Source organism: Corvus moneduloides, chromosome Z (assembly GCF_009650955.1).
Source record: "Corvus moneduloides isolate bCorMon1 chromosome Z, bCorMon1.pri, whole genome shotgun sequence".
NCBI lineage: Eukaryota > Metazoa > Chordata > Aves > Passeriformes > Corvidae > Corvus > Corvus moneduloides.
In genome coordinates this window covers 37,464,013-37,472,846 of record NC_045511.1, presented here as the reverse complement: position 1 = coordinate 37,472,846, position 8,834 = coordinate 37,464,013, and positions in this window count along the sequence as shown.

Here is an 8,834-nt window from a genome sequence, read left to right as displayed (position 1 = left end):
TGAGGTGGTTCACAAATAAGTCATTATACAGGTGGGCCAATTGCAGCACAGTCTTGGGGAGTGGTTTGTGAAGGTCACTGAGCCCAAACCCGCATTCAGAACAGCAGGAAATGTGCCCAGCAGTGCACACTTACCAGGCTGGTTTAGGTGTGCAAGTCTGCTTTGCTGCACAAAGAGATGAACACAAAGCAACACCTGAGCATCTGGCCAGGGTTTCTAAGACTGACAGTGACAGGCTAAAGAAAAGCACAAGATTAAATCCAAGTCTCCTTAGGCTGTCATGCCCATCAGCATATTATCTGCACCCCTTTTCTTGGTAAATCCACTGACCATGTAGTGGGAAAGAGTACACATTGTTTACTTTGCAAGAAAAATGGGATTGAATTTTTGAGATAACACATGATCTTCTGATGTGAAACTCTTGCAAAAATGGTAAATGAACTTTGCAGGCTAGGGACCAAAGAGGAAGAGGCACATACTGAAATAGAGGGAGGCAGGACAGCAACGTACACTTTCTTGACTAAAGACCTGAAAATACAAGTGGTTCTAGAGCATGCCTGTGTACTCCTTGCTGGGCTGCCCAAAGTAGGCGGGTGACAATTTGTGTGATGCTGCTTGGATCAGAGGAAGGCAGGTGGTCCTTTATTTCTTGTTTATTTTTTGTGTGACTTATTTGAGATTTCCAGATGGTGTGGCTCAGGGATCTCAGTAGCTGCTGTCCAAGCAGACCAGCAGTGTGGAAGTGATGGGGAGTCTCCAGTTTCTTTTTAACTGCTGTCTTGGTAATGTGGCCTCCTTTCAATACTTAACCCCTCTTTGCCCCTGGCTTTTACTCCTACATTTGTCCATGTTGAGCCAATATAGTGTACCTAGAGATAGGTACTCACCTCTCAGAAACTCTATTTCACCTTAATACATAGCAATTGCTCCTGCAGCTGTTATTGCCTCCCCCTTCTGCTGTACTGAATAACAAATAAGAAGCACCAGGGAATAGAAAGGGCCTCCTTACTGCTGCATATTTTGGTCACACTGTAGTGAGATAATAGGAGAAACGTCTGACTACTGACCACCCCAGGGATTATGCAGGAGGGTGGCTGCTATTGTTTCTCTTGGTGTTGCTACAGCTGTTGTTCCCCAGCAGGGCTACATTGCCAGTTTTAACTCCATCTCTTACACAGGTCTCAATTCCTCTGTAAAATACACATATGTGTACATACACACATAATTATGTGGTTCCCACAGTTCGCCTTTCTTCCTGCCCCTCCTCAAATCCTCTGATACTTTACCTGGCTAAAACTTGCTTTGCTGGTTCCAAGCTTAGCAATAGCATTTGCGAAGGGCAGACTTCTGGCTGGCCTGGGGAGTAACTAGCCCTCAGAGAAGCTGCCATGCTCACAGTGGATAAATTGGCCATGCTGCCCTCCTGTGTCCACTCACTCACTTGGGCTCCAGTTCCTCTGCAAAGGGAGATTAAAACTGCTAAGGGCAAGGAGGACAATGAGCAGCACATCTTTCAGTTTCATGTCTAGTTAACTTGTGAAATACAGCTGTGTGCAATGAGCACTAAGGAAACACTGAGATACAAAATTTAGCAGGGGCAGTGCAAGTGTAGCACAACTGAAGAATAAATCAAGAGGAAAACATACCACCAAAGCTTCCTTCACACCCCAACTATTTTTTTGTTGTTGTTGCTTAATTACATTGGGTTTTACAATTTTTTTTTATGGAGTCTCTACATGGATTATTGTTAGCGTGAGACCAACAGAACTTTGTTACTTATTAGGGTTGGTTGCAGTAATGCTTCTTTTGCTTGCTAATTTTTAAAAACTTTTAGAGCTTTGCTGTCTATTATGCTTTTTTTTTTTTCTATGAATAGCACCACATAAATATACCACAACCAGCCTGGCAGGAGCTTTAATTTGCTAATCGAATGTAAAATCACAAATTGATAGCAATCCCCCTCCCTTTAGCTTGCCTCTGCATGCTCATTGGAATTTTGCTTTGACTGTGAACCAGGGTTTGATGAAAAAGTCTTCACTTCTCATGTTTACATCCTGCAAATGTTATGTCTTGAATCCCTCTTTTTTACCACATGACTTCATGTGCTAGCAATTTGACTTAATGAGCAGCTACAATAAATGTACAGTATGGAAATATTGTTGTAAGTCTGCTAGAACATTCCCATGCTTAAACAAAGTGTTGCGTTGAAAGAGATGTAAAATACATAATTACACTGAAGCCTTGAACAAAATCCTGCTTCTTATTTCATTCTTACCCTTTTTTGGACAATGTGACTAGTCCTTGTTTATGCCTTCTTTTTCGACAATGTTGCTGAGCTTCTAAGCATCAGAGCTTTGCTTTCCCTATCATCATCCATGGATGCCACTAAAATGAATAGGTTTCCTTGTGTACTGTTTGTTTTATTTGAAGGTCTGCCAGATTCCTTATGTACTGACGTCATTTTAAAAAGTCTCAGATATGCCCATTGGTAATTTTATCTGGGAATTTAATTTACTGGAGGCAACAAACAAACAGAGCCTAGAATTAAAGGCAATGAGATTTCCTCTCTGGTTTATTTACAAGTATTAGACAAGTTAAATCTGCCTTCTTCTCTGCTTCAGTGCCATCCTGCTCTGGTTTTGCTTGCCTACAAAGGCACAAGTCATGGATACAAGTGTGCATTCCACACATAAGGATTGGGATTTATTTTTTAATATTTTTTTATTTCCTTTGCAAGCCACATCTTTCAAAGATTAAGGAAGTAAGTTAGTGCTAACTTATAAATGAAACAGATTCAATCTGTCTTGTCCCCAGCCTCCAGGCTTTGGAGAATTTTGTGTGTTTGCTGCATTTCAGGGAGTACCTGAGTGTCATTTGCAGGTCTCTGCTTGAGGTTTGGTGAGCTGCCATGCTCACAGTCTGGATTTTCCACTGACCTGCTACTGCTAGCAAAGATTTCTCACCTTAACATGTGCTCTCTCTGTGACCTGAGTTTTCTCTTCTGCATTCCAACCTTCTTTCTTTCAAGACACAGTGTAAGCCCTAAAAATCCCTGGCTGTAGTGTGTCATAGAAGACTGAACATGGCTGGGCAGTCCTGCCCCATGAGCCGTGAGACAACTGCATTTCAGCCCTCATGCTGTCAACTGCTTTACCAAAATGGGAATACTTCCTGTTGACCCACATGTTTTGGTTTGTCAGGCAGACATTTCCATTATTTCTAATGGAAATTTAACATTTTCTGCTGCAAGCAGACATTTTTTTGGTTGAGACTTCATTTTTCCTTCAAGAAGGCTTTAATTAGAAGTCCTTTGAGCTATCACTGCTCTGCTCCCCCACCTTGTTATTTTTAGATGCTGCTCTTGAGTTTCGTGCTAAACTACCTTTTTTATCTCTGGGCTAGGGAGGTATATCTGCTTTTATCATTGTTTACATCTTAGCATGCTTCAGGATGTTTCCTTTCAGCATTAATGTTGCAGGGAGGCCTGGGCAGCCTAGAAAAGACAGGATGGGACATTTTGCATCAGTGCTCAAAACCAGGTAGTTAAATCACCCTTGCTCTTGGCACCCTAGTTCTTCTTTGTAAAATTGAGATAACAGTTTTCTTACAAAATGTCTGTTTTCTGTTATGCCAAGGGATGAGGAAGGACTGAAAATCCCACAGGAAGTTTTGGCAAGCCCCAGACTGATCCTGGTCCAGCCAACAATGAGGAATGCAGCATTGCACTGGGTCCTGGCTCACAAATACCTTTCCTGAGCAGGTATAATCTGCCTTGAGGTCTCCTGCTTGCTTTACATGACTCGACATCACAGACCCTCTCTCCTGAGCAGCTCCTGAGAATATTTTGAAAAACTTCTTCAAAACACTATTTTAAGCAGTTTGCAGCACCTGCACAATAATAGCATTATCACACTGTTTTACAAGGCCATAATTTGGTTCCCTCCCTGGCATAAACCAGGAGAACTTTAGTCTGGTGGTTTCTCCACTTGGTGACTGGCTTATTGCCTTGTAAAACAGCACGATGGGACTATTACTACTGGAGGAAGGGACAGGCATCAGGACAGCTGATTGGTTGACACCTCTTTTTCATTTAGCATAATATTTGTCTTCTTGGAAGTAGCATGTAAACCAAAATGTTTGCAACTGTAACACCTCATAACTTACTTTTCCCCTGCAATGCAAAATCAATTTTAGTATAGTTTGCCTAATTTATAATCAACCTACCTATACTATTATTCATTGTTTATACATCACTGTAAACAAGGAGGACACGACCACCACACACAGGGAGGGAGGACAAGGTGGCCATGCCACCTGACTGTGAGCAGGAGCATTTGCATCAGATGGAGCAGTGGCTGGTGGGAGGGCTGCAAGCTTCTTCCTGCAAGTCTGCACTGGGTGGAAAGGCATGGGACTTTTCATAACACTGGCAGTGTTTTTCTAAGTACCCTCATGGCTCCTTCTGAAAAATTTGTTCACTTACACCTGCAAGACTTCAACATGGTAGGGAAATACTTACTGTCCCTGTTTGACATACGAGCATTTTGGGCAGAGAGGGGCAAAGATATAGACTGGCTAGTGTTTGGCCACCAGCAACAGTACAGATTCCATGGACAAGCCCTCTGCTGTCAATTCTGCTTTTTCCCCATCCCACACAGCATATGTGTTCCTCTCCTAGTGATGCCCCAAGTGCCAGACGGATCCCAGGATGCTGCAAGCAGCTCTGAGCATTAAAAGTGTTGGGCTGTAGTGCCTGGGTACAGAGAGGAGGGCTGTGCTACCACTGCAGCACAAGGACTTTCACAACACCTTTACATCCTTTAAAACTAGATGTATTTTGTGATAAAATGCCTCTTTAAAAAAAAACAAACAGAAATTTTTTTCTAAAACTCAGAGCCAGGGCTTCTGTGTGTGTAAAATTTCTCATTATTCTCTACTTTTCACTGTTTAACATATTCAGCTTGGACCAATGAACTGTCAACCCAGTGCTGATCTATGTGTAGGAAAAAGAATTCTCATCTGGAGAAATGCCACCTAGGCTTAGTCCCTGGCTAATCTGATCCTGATTAGCTTTGTCTCCTCATACCAAACCAGACCTGGTCTCTGTAGAGGACATAGAACAACACTGTTGCCAATGTTGCCACGAACAAATTTTGCTAAACTACCACTTGACAACTTCTTTTTCTTTTTTTTTTTTTTTTTTTTTTTTGTCCTAATTGGGTTCTCTTCAATGCAAATTCTGAGAGCATCTGCCCAGCACAAAGTCAGGGTACTGCTGCTACTGCTCAGCTAGTGAGAGTCTTTTTCAACATCTTTCCTGGGAACCTGGATGGTGTGGAAATCCCCTGCAGATGTTAGGGTTGTTTATTAAGTTTCATTTCCTTCTTTCATGCATCCTCTGACACATGGGACCTTTAGGGGATGGGTCAATATTATTTCAACACAAGAGCATACTCCAGCAGTACCTGACTGGTGTGGGACTCATGCAGCTACAGGGAGCAGTAACAAAACAAAAAGTCTACAGCCTGATACGAACTTTGCTAGAACTAAGTCAAATCAGATAATTAGCTTCCTTTTTTCCCCACCCTTAACCTGGCCTCATACAGTTAATAAATAATACTTCTGAAATGTCATACATCCTGAGGAACAGCATTTGCTCTTCTAACCGCACAATTGTGCATCTCCTTGCAAATTTGCCTAATTTCTTGCTAGCTGCACTTGCCCCCTGAACTGCTCTCAAATGATTGCTTTCAGGTTCTCTTACTCTGTGTAGCTGCCTAAAAGTTGCCTTGAAGGCACGTTCAGTCACACATGTGAAGGCCTGTCATGAGAGTGGGATCGAGCTCATCAGTTCTCTTTTTTGCATTTACATCTCTGGTTTGAGTCTCTCAGGAGCATTATGGCACTGATCAGTGACTGCCTTTGAGACAGGCTCTGCCCTGCCAATCCCTCCTGTGCCCTGGCTGATCCTCTCTTGCCTGATTTTGCAGTGGCAGGATGCATCTTGACTGACACCACGTGTCTCCCCTGCCGGCTGCCATTCCTTCTGCAGAGGAGCAGAGTGAGCTGTGTGAGGCACCGCAGTTCACATCCCACCGTGTCCCTGTGAGCCCCATTAATGAGCTTATTGCAGGGAACATGAACAGCTGGGCTGTGAATGATGGCAGCTGAGAAGCAGGTTAGATCATCCAGACCCATCTCAGCTGCAGGGGTAGTAACCTGCAGCTTGGAGCAGTAACCAGAGCTAATTCCCATATAAGCTTGAGTCAGATCCCTTTAAGGGACAGCATGCTAATGCACTTCCAGCAGACCGAGACAAGTGTATCAGAAAAAAACCATGTGCATTCCATCTTGAAAATGCCCTGGTAGCTGTACAGCAGTAATTTAAATCCTTTCCAAATCCCACCAGTAAGTTTCCCTGTTAAATCTGACCTGCTCAACATCTCTGCATTGCTACCCTGCTGAAGACATGCAAAGTGTGCTCCACTCCATGGGCCTCGGGGTGGCAAGGCAGGGCTTTGGGCTGAGCTGGTCTCATCCTGTGGCAGCAGACTGGGAGTCTGGTGTGCCTCCGTGCAGTGAGTGTCCCGCTGTCCCGGGGGTGCTGCCAGGCCCTGGCCACAGCAGTGCCTGTCCCACCAGCCCCAGGGCAGCCTGAGGCTGTGTGTCGGAGGATTCTGGGTTATGTTGTCCATGTCAGTATTTTTACAAGGAAATGGAACTTTTTTATTTAAATTGTGGAATACTTCTCTCTAAGGAAAAGCATGGAAAACATGACTTAAGCTCACAGATTAAAATCTAACAAGTTTATTCAAATTTCACATCACTTTTTTTCACTACTTTTTTTTTTTTCAGTTGAAGAAAACATTTTGTACTGAAAGGACAGTCTAGTTCCCGCTTGTTAATGTTCCCAATGCGCTGCATGCATCTTGGCTGTATCTCAGAGAGACTCTTCAGAGTGCTGCTGACAGGATTTAAAGCTTGCCAGTGCTGCTGGGCTGAGTTTAAAGCTTGGGCTTTAAAGCCAGCAGCCGTGGGGGCTGTCTGTATTTGCATGCATAGTTAATCAGACATCGATTAACATCTTTAGCACAACAAATCCCTGTGGATCACAATTTAATGGATCCTTTCTGGGTGAGAGGCATAGTGCAGTCCACTTGATCTCGCCGAAAACTGGCTTCTGACAGTGAAGTGGGATTGTTTCTTGTCATATCATCAGCACTTCAGACAAGTTTCCTGCTTTTGTAAACACATTTGAGAGAGGGGCCTTTTATATATCAGCCATTTTCCTCGCCATTCCCCCTCCCTGATGCAAATGTTAACAGTTTTTTCCTTTTCTTTCCTTTTCTTCAGAGCTTTCAGTTAAATCCACAACTGATCATTTTGTTGGCCCAGTGTTCCTACTCTGAGAGATTGCACACCTGGACATTTTTACAGGAGTTTAGTTTTGGTCTAATTCCCATGGGGTTTTGTACCTCTCTCTTAACAAGAATCAGAATAGCTTACATTCCTGCACCATGCTTTCCCTCTCAAAGGACCCTAAAACCATTTACAAACTATAAAAGCTTCTTTTTCTCCAAACAGAAATCACTTTACCCATCAGTGAAGTGCAGCCACCTGGAGGGGAGGGAGAGTGGAGAGCAGCAGCTGCTTAAAAGCTCCCAATATTGTTACATTTTAAGCTGAAAAGTGATAAGTACTAATATCCAGCTGAATGTATGGCTGGCATTTCAGAAGGTAGGATGTAATTCTTCAAACTGTAATTTGACCTAGAGAACATACCCAGCTCTTGCCCCAAGTACAAAGAGGAATTTAATTTTAGCATGCAGTCAAACAAGCAGCTTATGACTTATTATAAAGAAAACCAGGACCTCTGGCAGGAAATTATCCTAAAGTTATGTAGAAAGGAAGAAAAGAACCAAGTGGATAATCAGCTCCCAAGCACAACTGTGTAGTATTATTTCATGAAAGACTAAGTGCTGAGCAATCTCAGGCTGTTTGTTTTCCAAGACTCAAATAATTACAGCCTGGGGGATAGGCTGCAACAATATTCTAGATGGCACGCAGAAAAATCGTCTGTCTTATCATTGTCAGAATATACTAACAGTGACTGTAATAATGATGATGATGAGGAGGATGATGATGATGATAATAGCAGCAACAACAACCACAATAATAATAAAACCCCAACAACTGACACTGATGATACAAGTTAAACCAAGTTCATGTGAGCATGCTTGAGGCTGGTTTTCTCTGTTTTCAAAGAGACTACTTTTTGATGACCCAGTACTGCTAAGCTCTACTATGGCAGGTTGTGTACTTGGGAGCATGTACATGAAAAGTACAGAAAAATCACCCTAAGTCTGGAGTTGTCACATGCATGTTACCCAGAGATGATGTGCCAAGGGAGAAATCTATAGGCATTTTTAAATGCTGTGACAAGAGTAAAGGGTTTAAATGAGCACCCTGCTGAAAAGGAGTTTCAGAGAAGACATTTACAGCTACTGAGCCTGCAATTGTATGGCCATCATAGCAGGAATAATTACTGCTTATTTAAGAATCCTCATCTGGGCATTTCCCAGCGATCCTGAGGGACTGCAAAAGAGACAAATGTCTCTTACACCCATAAAAGTGATAAAAAAGCACCATTCCTCTTTTAATGGAAAAACTCTGATTTTTTACAATTGTAATACACTGCTATAGGACAGTCTGTCACAGGCTGTCACACACCAGGTGAGTCCCAAGTGTTGCTCCTTTTGCTGAGCCTGGTGCTTTTACTTGCTTTAAAAAGAGACATTACTTTTGCAGACCATAGGAACAAAAGGAGTTAACAC